At 46.3% G+C, this 22,737-nt stretch overlaps 9 non-coding genes and 1 pseudogene across 9 annotated transcripts; all 10 read left to right on the top strand.

Moving 5' to 3' along the window:
• The first annotated feature begins 2,061 nt into the window (after nt 1-2,061).
• LOC130325495 (U2 spliceosomal RNA) lies at nt 2,062-2,252 on the top strand. The gene has a single exon (XR_008870307.1). It is a non-coding gene; the product is annotated as a U2 spliceosomal RNA (small nuclear RNA).
• Nucleotides 2,253-4,338: 2,086 nt separating this feature from the next.
• LOC130325472 (U2 spliceosomal RNA) lies at nt 4,339-4,529 on the top strand. The gene has a single exon (XR_008870290.1). It is a non-coding gene; the product is annotated as a U2 spliceosomal RNA (small nuclear RNA).
• A 2,084-nt stretch (nt 4,530-6,613) lies between these two features.
• LOC130325520 (U2 spliceosomal RNA) lies at nt 6,614-6,763 on the top strand (annotated as a pseudogene).
• Nucleotides 6,764-7,456: 693 nt separating this feature from the next.
• LOC130325516 (U2 spliceosomal RNA) lies at nt 7,457-7,642 on the top strand. The gene has a single exon (XR_008870322.1). It is a non-coding gene; the product is annotated as a U2 spliceosomal RNA (small nuclear RNA).
• A 2,090-nt stretch (nt 7,643-9,732) lies between these two features.
• Nucleotides 9,733-9,923, top strand: LOC130325474 (U2 spliceosomal RNA). Its single transcript, XR_008870292.1, has one exon. It is a non-coding gene; the product is annotated as a U2 spliceosomal RNA (small nuclear RNA).
• Nucleotides 9,924-11,991: 2,068 nt separating this feature from the next.
• On the top strand, nt 11,992-12,182 carry LOC130325483 (U2 spliceosomal RNA). Its single transcript, XR_008870300.1, has one exon. It is a non-coding gene; the product is annotated as a U2 spliceosomal RNA (small nuclear RNA).
• Nucleotides 12,183-14,288: 2,106 nt separating this feature from the next.
• On the top strand, nt 14,289-14,479 carry LOC130325471 (U2 spliceosomal RNA). Its single transcript, XR_008870289.1, has one exon. It is a non-coding gene; the product is annotated as a U2 spliceosomal RNA (small nuclear RNA).
• A 2,090-nt stretch (nt 14,480-16,569) lies between these two features.
• Nucleotides 16,570-16,760, top strand: LOC130325458 (U2 spliceosomal RNA). Its single transcript, XR_008870278.1, has one exon. It is a non-coding gene; the product is annotated as a U2 spliceosomal RNA (small nuclear RNA).
• A 2,088-nt stretch (nt 16,761-18,848) lies between these two features.
• Nucleotides 18,849-19,039, top strand: LOC130325446 (U2 spliceosomal RNA). Its single transcript, XR_008870267.1, has one exon. It is a non-coding gene; the product is annotated as a U2 spliceosomal RNA (small nuclear RNA).
• Nucleotides 19,040-21,137: 2,098 nt separating this feature from the next.
• Nucleotides 21,138-21,328, top strand: LOC130325434 (U2 spliceosomal RNA). The gene has a single exon (XR_008870256.1). It is a non-coding gene; the product is annotated as a U2 spliceosomal RNA (small nuclear RNA).
• Nucleotides 21,329-22,737: the final 1,409 nt, after the last annotated feature.

Genomic DNA, 22,737 nt, shown 5'->3' with positions numbered 1-22,737 from the left:
GTTAAAAAGAAAGATTCCTACTTTCATTGCTACCTGCTTGCTGGCTAGCCAGCTAGCCAGCCCTGTGGGCCTTGCTGCTGCTGCAGCCAAAAAACAAAAGGTGGTGCTGCTGCTGCTTCTGCTGCTTCTGCTTCTGCTTGTGTCTGGCCGCTGTTGGAGCGTCCAGGCACAGGACTTCTGCTGCTGCTGACTAAATGGCCTCCTTAATTGGATCATTTGAGTAGCCAGCACACCTGTGCAGGTAGGGCATGACATGATAGGCAGCTGCCTTGATAGCGGGTGGGTGCTGAATGTTCCTAATTGACAAAATAAGATTAATGCTTATGAAGAAATATAAAATCTCATCCCTTCCCCAATATCGCGCCACACCCCTACCCCTTAATTCCCTGGTTGAACTTGATGGACATATGTCTTTTTTCGACCGTACTAACTATGTAACTATGTAACATAACATGGGGGGGGGGGTCTCCTGGCTGTTCACACAGGTGTGTCATTGCTGTACATTGACCATGCATTGCTTCTGTGGTATTGCAAAGGCAAAGACAAATGCTTCCAGCCATCCATTGCACTAATGGATTGGTCATCAGCTGGCTGTCTATGTCCCGCATCAATATAGACCAAAGTACAGAGGGTTAGGCTATGCTATTGTGCACCTACCTGATGCATCAGAAGGTGCGAGGCCCTTGCTAAATTCTGTGCACAGACTTTGAGATCTATACTTTAGACTGTATCTAAACCTGCTCCAACATGGACTGACATTCTGGCCTACTTTCAGCCGATGCGACTTGTCTGTCGCTGAACAGTCGCTTTTTATGTATTCAGCACCTATGTATAATGTTGTAAAAATGCTCTAGAAGCTAAAGTCGCAGAAATGTCACACATATTTGGCCTGCAACTTTCTGTGCGACAAATTCAGACAGGAAAAATCAGTATAAATCCTTAGAAAATTATCCCCCAGTGTCTCCATCTGCTGGCGGTATTGAATAAGCATTGCTGCACTGATGGGGTATGCATTAGACGAAAAAAAAGAAGAAAAAGAAGAATAATACGCCCAGAAAAGAGGCGAAAAGGAGAAAAACGTAAAAAAACGTGAAAAAAAAGTAAGAGGAAGAGAAGGGAAAAAAAGGTGGAAATGGGTTTAAAAGTGATTTCGGCGGAGAAATATATATATATATATATATATATATACGCGCACACACACACATATATATAAACGTATTCTCCGTTGAGATATTGCAGCCGCTGCTGTGTCCAGGCCCAGGAGCCTTAGCACTGTGCTGTGATGTCACTCAATACCACTGACATCACTAGGTGTAAACAACATCTCTCCTTTGCTGTGTATGTGACTATGGAGCTGTTTGGTGATGTCGTCTATTATGGCCTTCATAGAAGCAACAGGAGATTGTTGCATCCATCTAGAACCCTCAGAACTACAGTGCTATGATGTCACTCACTTCCACAGGCCTTGCAGAGTGTAAACAACAACAACCCAGCTTTGTTGTGTATGTAACCATAGGGATTTGTGATGTCACCTAGAACCTTCACAGCAGCGACAGCTTTATGAGGAGCATCAGCACTGCTCTGCCTGAGCAGAACCATCACCGCCATAGGTTGTCAAATAACCCGGGTTTAACCCACACAGGTAAGTCCAATGGGGTGCAGGCATGTCCTCTATGCTTACAGCTTCCCGTGGGTGTTGGTTTGATACCGTTTGGGGACAGCCAAGGAGGCATCTGCAGGCAACAAAGGTAGGTGTGTGCTTGTGTGTGTGTTTCCTGTGCAGATCCTAAGCCCAGTGTCACATGCAAGTAGGAGGAGTAAGAAGGGTTCCTGGCAAATCCGGGTTATGGATTGCATTTAAAAAGGCCCCGTGGGAGTGCAATGGGCCCCTGTCTTGCTGCTTAGCAATAATGGTATGGGTTTAGGTTCTGCTGTGTGTACTGGTGGTTGACTGCCCCCCAGCCCAGAGTGTGCATGGAAAATTGTCTGGCAGCCTCCCTGACAGCAAGCAGTGATAGTGCCCATGAAGGGCACCTTGTTGGGCCCGCCCCTTTCACGGTTATCGCTTCTCGGCCTTTTGGCTAAGATCAAGTGTAGTATCTGTTCTTATCAGTTTAATATCTGATACGTCCCCTATCTGGGGACCATATATTAAATGGATTTTTGAGAACGGGGGCCGATTTCGAAGCTTGCTTCCGTCGCCCTATGCATTGACCCGATATGGCAGTATCTTCGGGTACAGTGCACCACCCCCTTACAGGGTTAAAAAGAAAGATTCCTACTTTCATTGCTACCTGCTTGCTGGCTAGCCAGCTAGCCAGCCCTGTGGGCCTTGCTGCTGCTGCAGCCAAAAAACAAAAGGTGGTGCTGCTGCTGCTTCTGCTGCTTCTGCTTCTGCTTGTGTCTGGCCGCTGTTGGAGCGTCCAGGCACAGGACTTCTGCTGCTGCTGACTAAATGGCCTCCTTAATTGGATCATTTGAGTAGCCAGCACACCTGTGCAGGTAGGGCATGACATGATAGGCAGCTGCCTTGATAGCGGGTGGGTGCTGAATGTTCCTAATTGACAAAATAAGATTAATGCTTATGAAGAAATATAAAATCTCATCCCTTCCCCAATATCGCGCCACACCCCTACCCCTTAATTCCCTGGTTGAACTTGATGGACATATGTCTTTTTTCGACCGTACTAACTATGTAACTATGTAACATAACATGGGGGGGGGGGGGGTCTCCTGGCTGTTCACACAGGTGTGTCATTGCTGTACATTGACCATGCATTGCTTCTGTGGTATTGCAAAGGCAAAGACAAATGCTTCCAGCCATCCATTGCACTAATGGATTGGTCATCAGCTGGCTGTCTATGTCCCGCATCAATATAGACCAAAGTACAGAGGGTTAGGCTATGCTATTGTGCACCTACCTGATGCATCAGAGGGTGCGAGGCCCTTGCTAAATTCTGTGCACAGACTTTGAGATCTATACTTTAGACTGTATCTAAACCTGCTCCAACATGGACTGACATTCTGGCCTACTTTCAGCCGATGCGACTTGTCTGTCGCTGAACAGTCGCTTTTTATGTATTCAGCACCTATGTATAATGTTGTAAAAATGCTCTAGAAGCTAAAGTCGCAGAAATGTCACACATATTTGGCCTGCAACTTTCTGTGCGACAAATTCAGACAGGAAAAATCAGTATAAATCCTTAGAAAATTATCCCCCAGTGTCTCCATCTGCTGGCGGTATTGAATAAGCATTGCTGCACTGATGGGGTATGCATTAGACGAAAAAAAAGAAGAAAAAGAAGAATAATACGCCCAGAAAAGAGGCGAAAAGGAGAAAAACGTAAAAAAACGTGAAAAAAAGTAAGAGGAAGAGAAGGGAAAAAAAGGTGGAAATGGGTTTAAAAGTGATTTCGGCGGAGAAATATATATATATATATATATATATATATATATATATATATACGCGCACACACACACATATATATAAACGTATTCTCCGTTGAGATATTGCAGCCGCTGCTGTGTCCAGGCCCAGGAGCCTTAGCACTGTGCTGTGATGTCACTCAATACCACTGACATCACTAGGTGTAAACAACATCTCTCCTTTGCTGTGTATGTGACTATGGAGCTGTTTGGTGATGTCGTCTATTATGGCCTTCATAGAAGCAACAGGAGATTGTTGCATCCATCTAGAACCCTCAGAACTACAGTGCTATGATGTCACTCACTTCCACAGGCCTTGCAGAGTGTAAACAACAACAACCCAGCTTTGTTGTGTATGTAACCATAGGGATTTGTGATGTCACCTAGAACCTTCACAGCAGCGACAGCTTTATGAGGAGCATCAGCACTGCTCTGCCTGAGCAGAACCATCACCGCCATAGGTTGTCAAATAACCCGGGTTTAACCCACACAGGTAAGTCCAATGGGGTGCAGGCATGTCCTCTATGCTTACAGCTTCCCGTGGGTGTTGGTTTGATACCGTTTGGGGACAGCCAAGGAGGCATCTGCAGGCAACAAAGGTAGGTGTGTGCTTGTGTGTGTGTTTCCTGTGCAGATCCTAAGCCCAGTGTCACATGCAAGTAGGAGGAGTAAGAAGGGTTCCTGGCAAATCCGGGTTATGGATTGCATTTAAAAAGGCCCCGTGGGAGTGCAATGGGCCCCTGTCTTGCTGCTTAGCAATAATGGTATGGGTTTAGGTTCTGCTGTGTGTACTGGTGGTTGACTGCCCCCCAGCCCAGAGTGTGCATGGAAAATTGTCTGGCAGCCTCCCTGACAGCAAGCAGTGATAGTGCCCATGAAGGGCACCTTGTTGGGCCCGCCCCTTTCACGGTTATCGCTTCTCGGCCTTTTGGCTAAGATCAAGTGTAGTATCTGTTCTTATCAGTTTAATATCTGATACATCCCCTATCTGGGGACCATATATTAAATGGATTTTTGAGAACGGGGGCCGATTTCGAAGCTTGCTTCCGTCGCCCTATGCATTGACCCGATATGGCAGTATCTTCGGGTACAGTGCACCACCCCCTTACAGGGTTAAAAAGAAAGATTCCTACTTTCATTGCTACCTGCTTGCTGGCTAGCCAGCTAGCCAGCCCTGTGGGCCTTGCTGCTGCTGCAGCCAAAAAACAAAAGGTGGTGCTGCTGCTGCTTCTGCTGCTTCTGCTTCTGCTTGTGTCTGGCCGCTGTTGGAGCGTCCAGGCACAGGACTTCTGCTGCTGCTGACTAAATGGCCTCCTTAATTGGATCATTTGAGTAGCCAGCACACCTGTGCAGGTAGGGCATGACATGATAGGCAGCTGCCTTGATAGCGGGTGGGTGCTGAATGTTCCTAATTGACAAAATAAGATTAATGCTTATGAAGAAATATAAAATCTCATCCCTTCCCCAATATCGCGCCACACCCCTACCCCTTAATTCCCTGGTTGAACTTGATGGACATATGTCTTTTTTCGACCGTACTAACTATGTAACTATGTAACATAACATGGGGGGGGGGGGGGTCTCCTGGCTGTTCACACAGGTGTGTCATTGCTGTACATTGACCATGCATTGCTTCTGTGGTATTGCAAAGGCAAAGACAAATGCTTCCAGCCATCCATTGCACTAATGGATTGGTCATCAGCTGGCTGTCTATGTCCCGCATCAATATAGACCAAAGTACAGAGGGTTAGGCTATGCTATTGTGCACCTACCTGATGCATCAGAGGGTGCGAGGCCCTTGCTAAATTCTGTGCACAGACTTTGAGATCTATACTTTAGACTGTATCTAAACCTGCTCCAACATGGACTGACATTCTGGCCTACTTTCAGCCGATGCGACTTGTCTGTCGCTGAACAGTCGCTTTTTATGTATTCAGCACCTATGTATAATGTTGTAAAAATGCTCTAGAAGCTAAAGTCGCAGAAATGTCACACATATTTGGCCTGCAACTTTCTGTGCGACAAATTCAGACAGGAAAAATCAGTATAAATCCTTAGAAAATTATCCCCCAGTGTCTCCATCTGCTGGCGGTATTGAATAAGCATTGCTGCACTGATGGGGTATGCATTAGACGAAAAAAAAGAATAAAAAGAAGAATAATACGCCCAGAAAAGAGGCGAAAAGGAGAAAAACGTAAAAAAACGTGAAAAAAAGTAAGAGGAAGAGAAGGGAAAAAAAGGTGGAAATGGGTTTAAAAGTGATTTCGGCGGAGAAATATATATATATATATATATATATATATATATATATATACGCGCACACACACACATATATATAAACGTATTCTCCGTTGAGATATTGCAGCCGCTGCTGTGTCCAGGCCCAGGAGCCTTAGCACTGTGCTGTGATGTCACTCAATACCACTGACATCACTAGGTGTAAACAACATCTCTCCTTTGCTGTGTATGTGACTATGGAGCTGTTTGGTGATGTCGTCTATTATGGCCTTCATAGAAGCAACAGGAGATTGTTGCATCCATCTAGAACCCTCAGAACTACAGTGCTATGATGTCACTCACTTCCACAGGCCTTGCAGAGTGTAAACAACAACAACCCAGCTTTGTTGTGTATGTAACCATAGGGATTTGTGATGTCACCTAGAACCTTCACAGCAGCGACAGCTTTATGAGGAGCATCAGCACTGCTCTGCCTGAGCAGAACCATCACCGCCATAGGTTGTCAAATAACCCGGGTTTAACCCACACAGGTAAGTCCAATGGGGTGCAGGCATGTCCTCTATGCTTACAGCTTCCCGTGGGTGTTGGTTTGATACCGTTTGGGGACAGCCAAGGAGGCATCTGCAGGCAACAAAGGTAGGTGTGTGCTTGTGTGTGTGTTTCCTGTGCAGATCCTAAGCCCAGTGTCACATGCAAGTAGGAGGAGTAAGAAGGGTTCCTGGCAAATCCGGGTTATGGATTGCATTTAAAAAGGCCCCGTGGGAGTGCAATGGGCCCCTGTCTTGCTGCTTAGCAATAATGGTATGGGTTTAGGTTCTGCTGTGTGTACTGGTGGTTGACTGCCCCCCAGCCCAGAGTGTGCATGGAAAATTGTCTGGCAGCCTCCCTGACAGCAAGCAGTGATAGTGCCCATGAAGGGCACCTTGTTGGGCCCGCCCCTTTCACGGTTATCGCTTCTCGGCCTTTTGGCTAAGATCAAGTGTAGTATCTGTTCTTATCAGTTTTCATGCTGGTGGGGATGGGTGCTGCATGGAGGATGCAGGTGTACCGGGGCTGGTTCTGAGGAATCAGCTCGACGGCTGCCCCGATGTGACCTGTTCCCTCCGGGTCTCGCCATGAGGCTGAGAGGGTCTAGAGCCGAGGTACTTTTGTGCCTCGGTGAGTGGTGACCCCGAGGTGCCGAAACTCACTGGGAGAATAGACTCACTGAGTTGAAGCACGGGCACCATAATCTCTTCACCTTGTGGCACTCACCTCTTGATTCCCGGCCTTCTGGCTAGGATCAGAGAAATTTTTATAGATCCGGCCGGATGTCCGGGCAGTATATCTGCACACATTCACTTATTTATTTCTTTTTTGTCTCACTGTGTCACTTTTTGCGTGTTGTGTGTTCACAGGATTTGTCAGGATGCGGTAGCCCTTCTGGGTGTCCCTCCTGGCGGTCTAGGGGAGGTGTGTGTGGCCATTAGGTTCCGCACCTCCCTGCAAACACCCCGGGTACTCCTGCTTTGGCAGGGTACCTACCGTAATCGGCTCTGCGGGCAGATACCTTGGCTAACGCCAAGGGGGATGCCGGGAGCATTTGTGGTCCCCTAGTAGCTTCGGTGAAAAGGGACATCGAACCTGGAACCTCGCAGGTACCTTTTGGTCCGGAGGCGAAGGGTAAGGTTTGTTGGGGGGCCTCTCTCCTATCGGAGAAGGGCTTGCGATAGACCGCATCCTTTGTGCACGTTTTTTTAGTGTAACACGTTTGCACTTTTTCTTGCACTTTGGGTGAATCGAAAGCACGTTCCTCGGCTTTAGATAAAAAAAAAAAAAAAAAAAATCTGTTCTTATCAGTTTAATATCTGATACATCCCCTATCTGGGGACCATATATTAAATGGATTTTTGAGAACGGGGGCCGATTTCGAAGCTTGCTTCCGTCGCCCTATGCATTGACCCGATATGGCAGTATCTTCGGGTACAGTGCACCACCCCCTTACAGGGTTAAAAAGAAAGATTCCTACTTTCATTGCTACCTGCTTGCTGGCTAGCCAGCTAGCCAGCCCTGTGGGCCTTGCTGCTGCTGCAGCCAAAAAACAAAAGGTGGTGCTGCTGCTGCTTCTGCTGCTTCTGCTTCTGCTTGTGTCTGGCCGCTGTTGGAGCGTCCAGGCACAGGACTTCTGCTGCTGCTGACTAAATGGCCTCCTTAATTGGATCATTTGAGTAGCCAGCACACCTGTGCAGGTAGGGCATGACATGATAGGCAGCTGCCTTGATAGCGGGTGGGTGCTGAATGTTCCTAATTGACAAAATAAGATTAATGCTTATGAAGAAATATAAAATCTCATCCCTTCCCCAATATCGCGCCACACCCCTACCCCTTAATTCCCTGGTTGAACTTGATGGACATATGTCTTTTTTCAACCGTACTAACTATGTAACTATGTAACATAACATGGGGGGGGGGGGGTCTCCTGGCTGTTCACACAGGTGTGTCATTGCTGTACATTGACCATGCATTGCTTCTGTGGTATTGCAAAGGCAAAGACAAATGCTTCCAGCCATCCATTGCACTAATGGATTGGTCATCAGCTGGCTGTCTATGTCCCGCATCAATATAGACCAAAGTACAGAGGGTTAGGCTATGCTATTGTGCACCTACCTGATGCATCAGAGGGTGCGAGGCCCTTGCTAAATTCTGTGCACAGACTTTGAGATCTATACTTTAGACTGTATCTAAACCTGCTCCAACATGGACTGACATTCTGGCCTACTTTCAGCCGATGCGACTTGTCTGTCGCTGAACAGTCGCTTTTTATGTATTCAGCACCTATGTATAATGTTGTAAAAATGCTCTAGAAGCTAAAGTCGCAGAAATGTCACACATATTTGGCCTGCAACTTTCTGTGCGACAAATTCAGACAGGAAAAATCAGTATAAATCCTTAGAAAATTATCCCCCAGTGTCTCCATCTGCTGGCGGTATTGAATAAGCATTGCTGCACTGATGGGGTATGCATTAGACGAAAAAAAAGAAGAAAAAGAAGAATAATACGCCCAGAAAAGAGGCGAAAAGGAGAAAAACGTAAAAAAACGTGAAAAAAAAGTAAGAGGAAGAGAAGGGAAAAAAAGGTGGAAATGGGTTTAAAAGTGATTTCGGCGGAGAAATATATATATATATATATATATATATATATATATATATATATATACGCGCACACACACACATATATATAAACGTATTCTCCGTTGAGATATTGCAGCCGCTGCTGTGTCCAGGCCCAGGAGCCTTAGCACTGTGCTGTGATGTCACTCAATACCACTGACATCACTAGGTGTAAACAACATCTCTCCTTTGCTGTGTATGTGACTATGGAGCTGTTTGGTGATGTCGTCTATTATGGCCTTCATAGAAGCAACAGGAGATTGTTGCATCCATCTAGAACCCTCAGAACTACAGTGCTATGATGTCACTCACTTCCACAGGCCTTGCAGAGTGTAAACAACAACAACCCAGCTTTGTTGTGTATGTAACCATAGGGATTTGTGATGTCACCTAGAACCTTCACAGCAGCGACAGCTTTATGAGGAGCATCAGCACTGCTCTGCCTGAGCAGAACCATCACCGCCATAGGTTGTCAAATAACCCGGGTTTAACCCACACAGGTAAGTCCAATGGGGTGCAGGCATGTCCTCTATGCTTACAGCTTCCCGTGGGTGTTGGTTTGATACCGTTTGGGGACAGCCAAGGAGGCATCTGCAGGCAACAAAGGTAGGTGTGTGCTTGTGTGTGTGTTTCCTATGCAGATCCTAAGCCCAGTGTCACATGCAAGTAGGAGGAGTAAGAAGGGTTCCTGGCAAATCCGGGTTATGGATTGCATTTAAAAAGGCCCCGTGGGAGTGCAATGGGCCCCTGTCTTGCTGCTTAGCAATAATGGTATGGGTTTAGGTTCTGCTGTGTGTACTGGTGGTTGACTGCCCCCCAGCCCAGAGTGTGCATGGAAAATTGTCTGGCAGCCTCCCTGACAGCAAGCAGTGATAGTGCCCATGAAGGGCACCTTGTTGGGCCCGCCCCTTTCACGGTTATCGCTTCTCGGCCTTTTGGCTAAGATCAAGTGTAGCATCTGTTCTTATCAGTTTAATATCTGATACGTCCCCTATCTGGGGACCATATATTAAATGGATTTTTGAGAACGGGGGCCGATTTCGAAGCTTGCTTCCGTCGCCCTATGCATTGACCCGATATGGCAGTATCTTCGGGTACAGTGCACCACCCCCTTACAGGGTTAAAAAGAAAGATTCCTACTTTCATTGCTACCTGCTTGCTGGCTAGCCAGCTAGCCAGCCCTGTGGGCCTTGCTGCTGCAGCCAAAAAACAAAAGGTGGTGCTTCTGCTGCTTCTGCTTCTGCTTGTGTCTGGCCGCTGTTGGAGCGTCCAGGCACAGGACTTCTGCTGCTGCTGACTAAATGGCCTCCTTAATTGGATCATTTGAGTAGCCAGCACACCTGTGCAGGTAGGGCATGACATGATAGGCAGCTGCCTTGATAGCGGGTGGGTGCTGAATGTTCCTAATTGACAAAATAAGATTAATGCTTATGAAGAAATATAAAATCTCATCCCTTCCCCAATATCGCGCCACACCCCTACCCCTTAATTCCCTGGTTGAACTTGATGGACACATGTCTTTTTTCGACCGTACTAACTATGTAACTATGTAACATAACATGGGGGGGGGGGGGGGTCTCCTGGCTGTTCACACAGGTGTGTCATTGCTGTACATTGACCATGCATTGCTTCTGTGGTATTGCAAAGGCAAAGACAAATGCTTCCAGCCATCCATTGCACTAATGGATTGGTCATCAGCTGGCTGTCTATGTCCCGCATCAATATAGACCAAAGTACAGAGGGTTAGGCTATGCTATTGTGCACCTACCTGATGCATCAGAAGGTGCGAGGCCCTTGCTAAATTCTGTGCACAGACTTTGAGATCTATACGTTAGACTGTATCTAAACCTGCTCCAACATGGACTGACATTCTGGCCTACTTTCAGCCGATGCGACTTGTCTGTCGCTGAACAGTCGCTTTTTATGTATTCAGCACCTATGTATAATGTTGTAAAAATGCTCTAGAAGCTAAAGTCGCAGAAATGTCACACATATTTGGCCTGCAACTTTCTGTGCGACAAATTCAGACAGGAAAAATCAGTATAAATCCTTAGAAAATTATCCCCCAGTGTCTCCATCTGCTGGCGGTATTGAATAAGCATTGCTGCACTGATGGGGTATGCATTAGACGAAAAAAAAGAAGAAAAAGAAGAATAATACGCCCAGAAAAGAGGCGAAAAGGAGAAAAACGTAAAAAAACGTGAAAAAAAAGTAAGAGGAAGAGAAGGGAAAAAAAGGTGGAAATGGGTTTAAAAGTGATTTCGGCGGAGAAATATATATATATATATATATATATATATATATACGCGCACACACACACATATATATAAACGTATTCTCCGTTGAGATATTGCAGCCGCTGCTGTGTCCAGGCCCAGGAGCCTTAGCACTGTGCTGTGATGTCACTCAATACCACTGACATCACTAGGTGTAAACAACATCTCTCCTTTGCTGTGTATGTGACTATGGAGCTGTTTGGTGATGTCGTCTATTACGGCCTTCATAGAAGCAACAGGAGATTGTTGCATCCATCTAGAACCCTCAGAACTACAGTGCTATGATGTCACTCACTTCCACAGGCCTTGCAGAGTGTAAACAACAACAACCCAGCTTTGTTGTGTATGTAACCATAGGGATTTGTGATGTCACCTAGAACCTTCACAGCAGCGACAGCTTTATGAGGAGCATCAGCACTGCTCTGCCTGAGCAGAACCATCACCGCCATAGGTTGTCAAATAACCCGGGTTTAACCCACACAGGTAAGTCCAATGGGGTGCAGGCATGTCCTCTATGCTTACAGCTTCCCGTGGGTGTTGGTTTGATACCGTTTGGGGACAGCCAAGGAGGCATCTGCAGGCAACAAAGGTAGGTGTGTGCTTGTGTGTGTGTTTCCTATGCAGATCCTAAGCCCAGTGTCACATGCAAGTAGGAGGAGTAAGAAGGGTTCCTGGCAAATCCGGGTTATGGATTGCATTTAAAAAGGCCCCGTGGGAGTGCAATGGGCCCCTGTCTTGCTGCTTAGCAATAATGGTATGGGTTTAGGTTCTGCTGTGTGTACTGGTGGTTGACTGCCCCCCAGCCCAGAGTGTGCATGGAAAATTGTCTGGCAGCCTCCCTGACAGCAAGCAGTGATAGTGCCCATGAAGGGCACCTTGTTGGGCCCGCCCCTTTCACGGTTATCGCTTCTCGGCCTTTTGGCTAAGATCAAGTGTAGTATCTGTTCTTATCAGTTTAATATCTGATACGTCCCCTATCTGGGGACCATATATTAAATGGATTTTTGAGAACGGGGGCCGATTTCGAAGCTTGCTTCCGTCGCCCTATGCATTGACCCGATATGGCAGTATCTTCGGGTACAGTGCACCACCCCCTTACAGGGTTAAAAAGAAAGATTCCTACTTTCATTGCTACCTGCTTGCTGGCTAGCCAGCTAGCCAGCCCTGTGGGCCTTGCTGCTGCTGCAGCCAAAAAACAAAAGGTGGTGCTGCTGCTGCTTCTGCTGCTTCTGCTTCTGCTTGTGTCTGGCCGCTGTTGGAGCGTCCAGGCACAGGACTTCTGCTGCTGCTGACTAAATGGCCTCCTTAATTGGATCATTTGAGTAGCCAGCACACCTGTGCAGGTAGGGCATGACATGATAGGCAGCTGCCTTGATAGCGGGTGGGTGCTGAATGTTCCTAATTGACAAAATAAGATTAATGCTTATGAAGAAATATAAAATCTCATCCCTTCCCCAATATCGCGCCACACCCCTACCCCTTAATTCCCTGGTTGAACTTGATGGACATATGTCTTTTTTCGACCGTACTAACTATGTAACTATGTAACATAACATGGGGGGGGGGGGGGGTCTCCTGGCTGTTCACACAGGTGTGTCATTGCTGTACATTGACCATGCATTGCTTCTGTGGTATTGCAAAGGCAAAGACAAATGCTTCCAGCCATCCATTGCACTAATGGATTGGTCATCAGCTGGCTGTCTATGTCCCGCATCAATATAGACCAAAGTACAGAGGGTTAGGCTATGCTATTGTGCACCTACCTGATGCATCAGAAGGTGCGAGGCCCTTGCTAAATTCTGTGCACAGACTTTGAGATCTATACTTTAGACTGTATCTAAACCTGCTCCAACATGGACTGACATTCTGGCCTACTTTCAGCCGATGCGACTTGTCTGTCGCTGAACAGTCGCTTTTTATGTATTCAGCACCTATGTATAATGTTGTAAAAATGCTCTAGAAGCTAAAGTCGCAGAAATGTCACACATATTTGGCCTGCAACTTTCTGTGCGACAAATTCAGACAGGAAAAATCAGTATAAATCCTTAGAAAATTATCCCCCAGTGTCTCCATCTGCTGGCGGTATTGAATAAGCATTGCTGCACTGATGGGGTATGCATTAGACGAAAAAAAAGAAGAAAAAGAAGAATAATACGCCCAGAAAAGAGGCGAAAAGGAGAAAAACGTAAAAAAACGTGAAAAAAAAGTAAGAGGAAGAGAAGGGAAAAAAAGGTGGAAATGGGTTTAAAAGTGATTTCGGCGGAGAAATATATATATATATATATATATATATATATATATATATATATATATATTTATATATATACGCGCACACACACACATATATATAAACGTATTCTCCGTTGAGATATTGCAGCCGCTGCTGTGTCCAGGCCCAGGAGCCTTAGCACTGTGCTGTGATGTCACTCAATACCACTGACATCACTAGGTGTAAACAACATCTCTCCTTTGCTGTGTATGTGACTATGGAGCTGTTTGGTGATGTCGTCTATTATGGCCTTCATAGAAGCAACAGGAGATTGTTGCATCCATCTAGAACCCTCAGAACTACAGTGCTATGATGTCACTCACTTCCACAGGCCTTGCAGAGTGTAAACAACAACAACCCAGCTTTGTTGTGTATGTAACCATAGGGATTTGTGATGTCACCTAGAACCTTCACAGCAGCGACAGCTTTATGAGGAGCATCAGCACTGCTCTGCCTGAGCAGAACCATCACCGCCATAGGTTGTCAAATAACCCGGGTTTAACCCACACAGGTAAGTCCAATGGGGTGCAGGCATGTCCTCTATGCTTACAGCTTCCCGTGGGTGTTGGTTTGATACCGTTTGGGGACAGCCAAGGAGGCATCTGCAGGCAACAAAGGTAGGTGTGTGCTTGTGTGTGTGTTTCCTATGCAGATCCTAAGCCCAGTGTCACATGCAAGTAGGAGGAGTAAGAAGGGTTCCTGGCAAATCCGGGTTATGGATTGCATTTAAAAAGGCCCCGTGGGAGTGCAATGGGCCCCTGTCTTGCTGCTTAGCAATAATGGTATGGGTTTAGGTTCTGCTGTGTGTACTGGTGGTTGACTGCCCCCCAGCCCAGAGTGTGCATGGAAAATTGTCTGGCAGCCTCCCTGACAGCAAGCAGTGATAGTGCCCATGAAGGGCACCTTGTTGGGCCCGCCCCTTTCACGGTTATCGCTTCTCGGCCTTTTGGCTAAGATCAAGTGTAGTATCTGTTCTTATCAGTTTAATATCTGATACGTCCCCTATCTGGGGACCATATATTAAATGGATTTTTGAGAACGGGGGCCGATTTCGAAGCTTGCTTCCGTCGCCCTATGCATTGACCCGATATGGCAGTATCTTCGGGTACAGTGCACCACCCCCTTACAGGGTTAAAAAGAAAGATTCCTACTTTCATTGCTACCTGCTTGCTGGCTAGCCAGCTAGCCAGCCCTGTGGGCCTTGCTGCTGCTGCAGCCAAAAAACAAAAGGTGGTGCTGCTGCTGCTTCTGCTGCTTCTGCTTCTGCTTGTGTCTGGCCGCTGTTGGAGCGTCCAGGCACAGGACTTCTGCTGCTGCTGACTAAATGGCCTCCTTAATTGGATCATTTGAGTAGCCAGCACACCTGTGCAGGTAGGGCATGACATGATAGGCAGCTGCCTTGATAGCGGGTGGGTGCTGAATGTTCCTAATTGACAAAATAAGATTAATGCTTATGAAGAAATATAAAATCTCATCCCTTCCCCAATATCGCGCCACACCCCTACCCCTTAATTCCCTGGTTGAACTTGATGGACATATGTCTTTTTTCGACCGTACTAACTATGTAACTATGTAACATAACATGGGGGGGGGGGGGGGTCTCCTGGCTGTTCACACAGGTGTGTCATTGCTGTACATTGACCATGCATTGCTTCTGTGGTATTGCAAAGGCAAAGACAAATGCTTCCAGCCATCCATTGCACTAATGGATTGGTCATCAGCTGGCTGTCTATGTCCCGCATCAATATAGACCAAAGTACAGAGGGTTAGGCTATGCTATTGTGCACCTACCTGATGCATCAGAAGGTGCGAGGCCCTTGCTAAATTCTGTGCACAGACTTTGAGATCTATACTTTAGACTGTATCTAAACCTGCTCCAACATGGACTGACATTCTGGCCTACTTTCAGCCGATGCGACTTGTCTGTCGCTGAACAGTCGCTTTTTATGTATTCAGCACCTATGTATAATGTTGTAAAAATGCTCTAGAAGCTAAAGTCGCAGAAATGTCACCCATATTTGGCCTGCAACTTTCTGTGCGACAAATTCAGACAGGAAAAATCAGTATAAATCCTTAGAAAATTATCCCCCAGTGTCTCCATCTGCTGGCGGTATTGAATAAGCATTGCTGCACTGATGGGGTATGCATTAGACGAAAAAAAAGAAGAAAAAGAAGAATAATACGCCCAGAAAAGAGGCGAAAAGGAGAAAAACGTAAAAAAACGTGAAAAAAAAGTAAGAGGAAGAGAAGGGAAAAAAAGGTGGAAATGGGTTTAAAAGTGATTTCGGCGGAGAAATATATATATATATATATATATATATATATATATATATATATATGCGCACACACACACATATATATAAACGTATTCTCCGTTGAGATATTGCAGCCGCTGCTGTGTCCAGGCCCAGGAGCCTTAGCACTGTGCTGTGATGTCACTCAATACCACTGACATCACTAGGTGTAAACAACATCTCTCCTTTGCTGTGTATGTGACTATGGAGCTGTTTGGTGATGTCGTCTATTATGGCCTTCATAGAAGCAACAGGAGATTGTTGCATCCATCTAGAACCCTCAGAACTACAGTGCTATGATGTCACTTACTTCCACAGGCCTTGCAGAGTGTAAACAACAACAACCCAGCTTTGTTGTGTATGTAACCATAGGGATTTGTGATGTCACCTAGAACCTTCACAGCAGCGACAGCTTTATGAGGAGCATCAGCACTGCTCTGCCTGAGCAGAACCATCACCGCCATAGGTTGTCAAATAACCCGGGTTTAACCCACACAGGTAAGTCCAATGGGGTGCAGGCATGTCCTCTATGCTTACAGCTTCCCGTGGGTGTTGGTTTGATACCGTTTGGGGACAGCCAAGGAGGCATCTGCAGGCAACAAAGGTAGGTGTGTGCTTGTGTGTGTGTTTCCTATGCAGATCCTAAGCCCAGTGTCACATGCAAGTAGGAGGAGTAAGAAGGGTTCCTGGCAAATCCGGGTTATGGATTGCATTTAAAAAGGCCCCGTGGGAGTGCAATGGGCCCCTGTCTTGCTGCTTAGCAATAATGGTATGGGTTTAGGTTCTGCTGTGTGTACTGGTGGTTGACTGCCCCCCAGCCCAGAGTGTGCATGGAAAATTGTCTGGCAGCCTCCCTGACAGCAAGCAGTGATTGTGCCCATGAAGGGCACCTTGTTGGGCCCGCCCCTTTCACGGTTATCGCTTCTCGGCCTTTTGGCTAAGATCAAGTGTAGTATCTGTTCTTATCAGTTTAATATCTGATACGTCCCCTATCTGGGGACCATATATTAAATGGATTTTTGAGAACGGGGGCCGATTTCGAAGCTTGCTTCCGTCGCCCTATGCATTGACCCGATATGGCAGTATCTTCGGGTACAGTGCACCACCCCCTTACAGGGTTAAAAAGAAAGATTCCTACTTTCATTGCTACCTGCTTGCTGGCTAGCCAGCTAGCCAGCCCTGTGGGCCTTGCTGCTGCTGCAGCCAAAAAACAAAAGGTGGTGCTGCTGCTGCTTCTGCTGCTTCTGCTTCTGCTTGTGTCTGGCCGCTGTTGGAGCGTCCAGGCACAGGACTTCTGCTGCTGCTGACTAAATGGCCTCCTTAATTGGATCATTTGAGTAGCCAGCACACCTGTGCAGGTAGGGCATGACATGATAGGCAGCTGCCTTGATAGCGGGTGGGTGCTGAATGTTCCTAATTGACAAAATAAGATTAATGCTTATGAAGAAATATAAAATCTCATCCCTTCCCCAATATCGCGCCACACCCCTACCCCTTAATTCCCTGGTTGAACTTGATGGACATATGTCTTTTTTCGACCGTACTAACTATGTAACTATGTAACATAACATGGGGGGGGGGGGGGGGGTGTCTCCTGGCTGTTCACACAGGTGTGTCATTGCTGTACATTGACCATGCATTGCTTCTGTGGTATTGCAAAGGCAAAGACAAATGCTTCCAGCCATCCATTGCACTAATGGATTGGTCATCAGCTGGCTGTCTATGTCCCGCATCAATATAGACCAAAGTACAGAGGGTTAGGCTATGCTATTGTGCACCTACCTGATGCATCAGAAGGTGCGAGGCCCTTGCTAAATTCTGTGCACAGACTTTGAGATCTATACTTTAGACTGTATCTAAACCTGCTCCAACATGGACTGACATTCTGGCCTACTTTCAGCCGATGCGACTTGTCTGTCGCTGAACAGTCGCTTTTTATGTATTCAGCACCTATGTATAATGTTGTAAAAATGCTCTAGAAGCTAAAGTCGCAGAAATGTCACACATATTTGGCCTGCAACTTTCTGTGCGACAAATTCAGACAGGAAAAATCAGTATAAATCCTTAGAAAATTATCCCCCAGTGTCTCCATCTGCTGGCGGTATTGAATAAGCATTGCTGCACTGATGGGGTATGCATTAGACGAAAAAAAAGAAGAAAAAGAAGAATAATACGCCCAGAAAAGAGGCGAAAAGGAGAAAAACGTAAAAAAACGTGAAAAAAAAGTAAGAGGAAGAGAAGGGAAAAAAAGGTGGAAATGGGTTTAAAAGTGATTTCGGCGGAGAAATATATATATATATATATATATATATATATATATATATGCGCACACACACACATATATATAAACGTATTCTCCGTTGAGATATTGCAGCCGCTGCTGTGTCCAGGCCCAGGAGCCTTAGCACTGTGCTGTGATGTCACTCAATACCACTGACATCACTAGGTGTAAACAACATCTCTCCTTTGCTGTGTATGTGACTATGGAGCTGTTTGGTGATGTCGTCTATTATGGCCTTCATAGAAGCAACAGGAGATTGTTGCATCCATCTAGAACCCTCAGAACTACAGTGCTATGATGTCACTTACTTCCACAGGCCTTGCAGAGTGTAAACAACAACAACCCAGCTTTGTTGTGTATGTAACCATAGGGATTTGTGATGTCACCTAGAACCTTCACAGCAGCGACAGCTTTATGAGGAGCATCAGCACTGCTCTGCCTGAGCAGAACCATCACCGCCATAGGTTGTCAAATAACCCGGGTTTAACCCACACAGGTAAGTCCAATGGGGTGCAGGCATGTCCTCTATGCTTACAGCTTCCCGTGGGTGTTGGTTTGATACCGTTTGGGGACAGCCAAGGAGGCATCTGCAGGCAACAAAGGTAGGTGTGTGCTTGTGTGTGTGTTTCCTATGCAGATCCTAAGCCCAGTGTCACATGCAAGTAGGAGGAGTAAGAAGGGTTCCTGGCAAATCCGGGTTATGGATTGCATTTAAAAAGGCCCCGTGGGAGTGCAATGGGCCCCTGTCTTGCTGCTTAGCAATAATGGTATGGGTTTAGGTTCTGCTGTGTGTACTGGTGGTTGACTGCCCCCCAGCCCAGAGTGTGCATGGAAAATTGTCTGGCAGCCTCCCTGACAGCAAGCAGTGATAGTGCCCATGAAGGGCACCTTGTTGGGCCCGCCCCTTTCACGGTTATCGCTTCTCGGCCTTTTGGCTAAGATCAAGTGTAGTATCTGTTCTTATCAGTTTAATATCTGATACGTCCCCTATCTGGGGACCATATATTAAATGGATTTTTGAGAACGGGGGCCGATTTCGAAGCTTGCTTCCGTCGCCCTATGCATTGACCCGATATGGCAGTATCTTCGGGTACAGTGCACCACCCCCTTACAGGGTTAAAAAGAAAGATTCCTACTTTCATTGCTACCTGCTTGCTGGCTAGCCAGCTAGCCAGCCCTGTGGGCCTTGCTGCTGCTGCAGCCAAAAAACAAAAGGTGGTGCTGCTGCTGCTTCTGCTGCTTCTGCTTCTGCTTGTGTCTGGCCGCTGTTGGAGCGTCCAGGCACAGGACTTCTGCTGCTGCTGACTAAATGGCCTCCTTAATTGGATCATTTGAGTAGCCAGCACACCTGTGCAGGTAGGGCATGACATGATAGGCAGCTGCCTTGATAGCGGGTGGGTGCTGAATGTTCCTAATTGACAAAATAAGATTAATGCTTATGAAGAAATATAAAATCTCATCCCTTCCCCAATATCGCGCCACACCCCTACCCCTTAATTCCCTGGTTGAACTTGATGGACATATGTCTTTTTTCGACCGTACTAACTATGTAACTATGTAACATAACATGGGGGGGGGGGGGGGGTGTCTCCTGGCTGTTCACACAGGTGTGTCATTGCTGTACATTGACCATGCATTGCTTCTGTGGTATTGCAAAGGCAAAGACAAATGCTTCCAGCCATCCATTGCACTAATGGATTGGTCATCAGCTGGCTGTCTATGTCCCCGCATCAATATAGACCAAAGTACAGAGGGTTAGGCTATGCTATTGTGCACCTACCTGATGCATCAGAAGGTGCGAGGCCCTTGCTAAATTCTGTGCACAGACTTTGAGATCTATACTTTAGACTGTATCTAAACCTGCTCCAACATGGACTGACATTCTGGCCTACTTTCAGCCGATGCGACTTGTCTGTCGCTGAACAGTCGCTTTTTATGTATTCAGCACCTATGTATAATGTTGTAAAAATGCTCTAGAAGCTAAAGTCGCAGAAATGTCACACATATTTGGCCTGCAACTTTCTGTGCGACAAATTCAGACAGGAAAAATCAGTATAAATCCTTAGAAAATTATCCCCCAGTGTCTCCATCTGCTGGCGGTATTGAATAAGCATTGCTGCACTGATGGGGTATGCATTAGACGAAAAAAAAGAAGAAAAAGAAGAATAATACGCCCAGAAAAGAGGCGAAAAGGAGAAAAACGTAAAAAAACGTGAAAAAAAAGTAAGAGGAAGAGAAGGGAAAAAAAGGTGGAAATGGGTTTAAAAGTGATTTCGGCGGAGAAATATATATATATATATATATATATATATATATATATATATATATATACGCGCACACACACACATATATATAAACGTATTCTCCGTTGAGATATTGCAGCCGCTGCTGTGTCCAGGCCCAGGAGCCTTAGCACTGTGCTGTGATGTCACTCAATACCACTGACATCACTAGGTGTAAACAACATCTCTCCTTTGCTGTGTATGTGACTATGGAGCTGTTTGGTGATGTCGTCTATTATGGCCTTCATAGAAGCAACAGGAGATTGTTGCATCCATCTAGAACCCTCAGAACTACAGTGCTATGATGTCACTCACTTCCACAGGCCTTGCAGAGTGTAAACAACAACAACCCAGCTTTGTTGTGTATGTAACCATAGGGATTTGTGATGTCACCTAGAACCTTCACAGTAGCGACAGCTTTATGAGGAGCATCAGCACTGCTCTGCCTGAGCAGAACCATCACCGCCATAGGTTGTCAAATAACCCGGGTTTAACCCACACAGGTAAGTCCAATGGGGTGCAGGCATGTCCTCTATGCTTACAGCTTCCCGTGGGTGTTGGTTTTATACCGTTTGGGGACAGCCAAGGAGGCATCTGCAGGCAACAAAGGTAGGTGTGTGCTTGTGTGTGTGTTTCCTATGCAGATCCTAAGCCCAGTGTCACATGCAAGTAGGAGGAGTAAGAAGGGTTCCTGGCAAATCCGGGTTATGGATTGCATTTAAAAAGGCCCCGTGGGAGTGCAATGGGCCCCTGTCTTGCTGCTTAGCAATAATGGTATGGGTTTAGGTTCTGCTGTGTGTACTGGTGGTTGACTGCCCCCCAGCCCAGAGTGTGCATGGAAAATTGTCTGGCAGCCTCCCTGACAGCAAGCAGTGATAGTGCCCATGAAGGGCACCTTGTTGGGCCCGCCCCTTTCACGGTTATCGCTTCTCGGCCTTTTGGCTAAGATCAAGTGTAGTATCTGTTCTTATCAGTTTAATATCTGATACGTCCCCTATCTGGGGACCATATATTAAATGGATTTTTGAGAACGGGGGCCGATTTCGAAGCTTGCTTCCGTCGCCCTATGCATTGACCCGATATGGCAGTATCTTCGGGTACAGTGCACCACCCCCTTACAGGGTTAAAAAGAAAGATTCCTACTTTCATTGCTACCTGCTTGCTGGCTAGCCAGCTAGCCAGCCCTGTGGGCCTTGCTGCTGCTGCAGCCAAAAAACAAAAGGTGGTGCTGCTGCTGCTTCTGCTGCTTCTGCTTCTGCTTGTGTCTGGCCGCTGTTGGAGCGTCCAGGCACAGGACTTCTGCTGCTGCTGACTAAATGGCCTCCTTAATTGGATCATTTGAGTAGCCAGCACACCTGTGCAGGTAGGGCATGACATGATAGGCAGCTGCCTTGATAGCGGGTGGGTGCTGAATGTTCCTAATTGACAAAATAAGATTAATGCTTATGAAGAAATATAAAATCTCATCCCTTCCCCAATATCGCGCCACACCCCTACCCCTTAATTCCCTGGTTGAACTTGATGGACATATGTCTTTTTTCGACCGTACTAACTATGTAACTATGTAACATAACATGGGGGGGGGGGGGGGGGGGGGGGTCTCCTGGCTGTTCACACAGGTGTGTCATTGCTGTACATTGACCATGCATTGCTTCTGTGGTATTGCAAAGGCAAAGACAAATGCTTCCAGCCATCCATTGCACTAATGGATTGGTCATCAGCTGGCTGTCTATGTCCCGCATCAATATAGACCAAAGTACAGAGGGTTAGGCTATGCTATTGTGCACCTACCTGATGCATCAGAAGGTGCGAGGCCCTTGCTAAATTCTGTGCACAGACTTTGAGATCTATACTTTAGACTGTATCTAAACCTGCTCCAACATGGACTGACATTCTGGCCTACTTTCAGCCGATGCGACTTGTCTGTCGCTGAACAGTCGCTTTTTATGTATTCAGCACCTATGTATAATGTTGTAAAAATGCTCTAGAAGCTAAAGTCGCAGAAATGTCACACATATTTGGCCTGCAACTTTCTGTGCGACAAATTCAGACAGGAAAAATCAGTATAAATCCTTAGAAAATTATCCCCCAGTGTCTCCATCTGCTGGCGGTATTGAATAAGCATTGCTGCACTGATGGGGTATGCATTAGACGAAAAAAAAGAAGAAAAAGAAGAATAATACGCCCAGAAAAGAGGCGAAAAGGAGAAAAACGTAAAAAAACGTGAAAAAAAAGTAAGAGGAAGAGAAGGGAAAAAAAGGTGGAAATGGGTTTAAAAGTGATTTCGGCGGAGAAATATATATATATATATATATATATATATATATATATATATATACGCGCACACACACACATATATATAAACGTATTCTCCGTTGAGATATTGCAGCCGCTGCTGTGTCCAGGCCCAGGAGCCTTAGCACTGTGCTGTGATGTCACTCAATACCACTGACATCACTAGGTGTAAACAACATCTCTCCTTTGCTGTGTATGTGACTATGGAGCTGTTTGGTGATGTCGTC

The sequence above is a fragment of the Hyla sarda genome, unplaced genomic scaffold (genome assembly GCF_029499605.1).
Source record: "Hyla sarda isolate aHylSar1 unplaced genomic scaffold, aHylSar1.hap1 scaffold_272, whole genome shotgun sequence".
Taxonomy (NCBI): Eukaryota; Metazoa; Chordata; class Amphibia; order Anura; family Hylidae; genus Hyla; species Hyla sarda.
The sequence above is the reverse complement of the archived record's forward strand: the minus strand, read 5'-3'. Positions and strand labels throughout refer to the sequence as shown.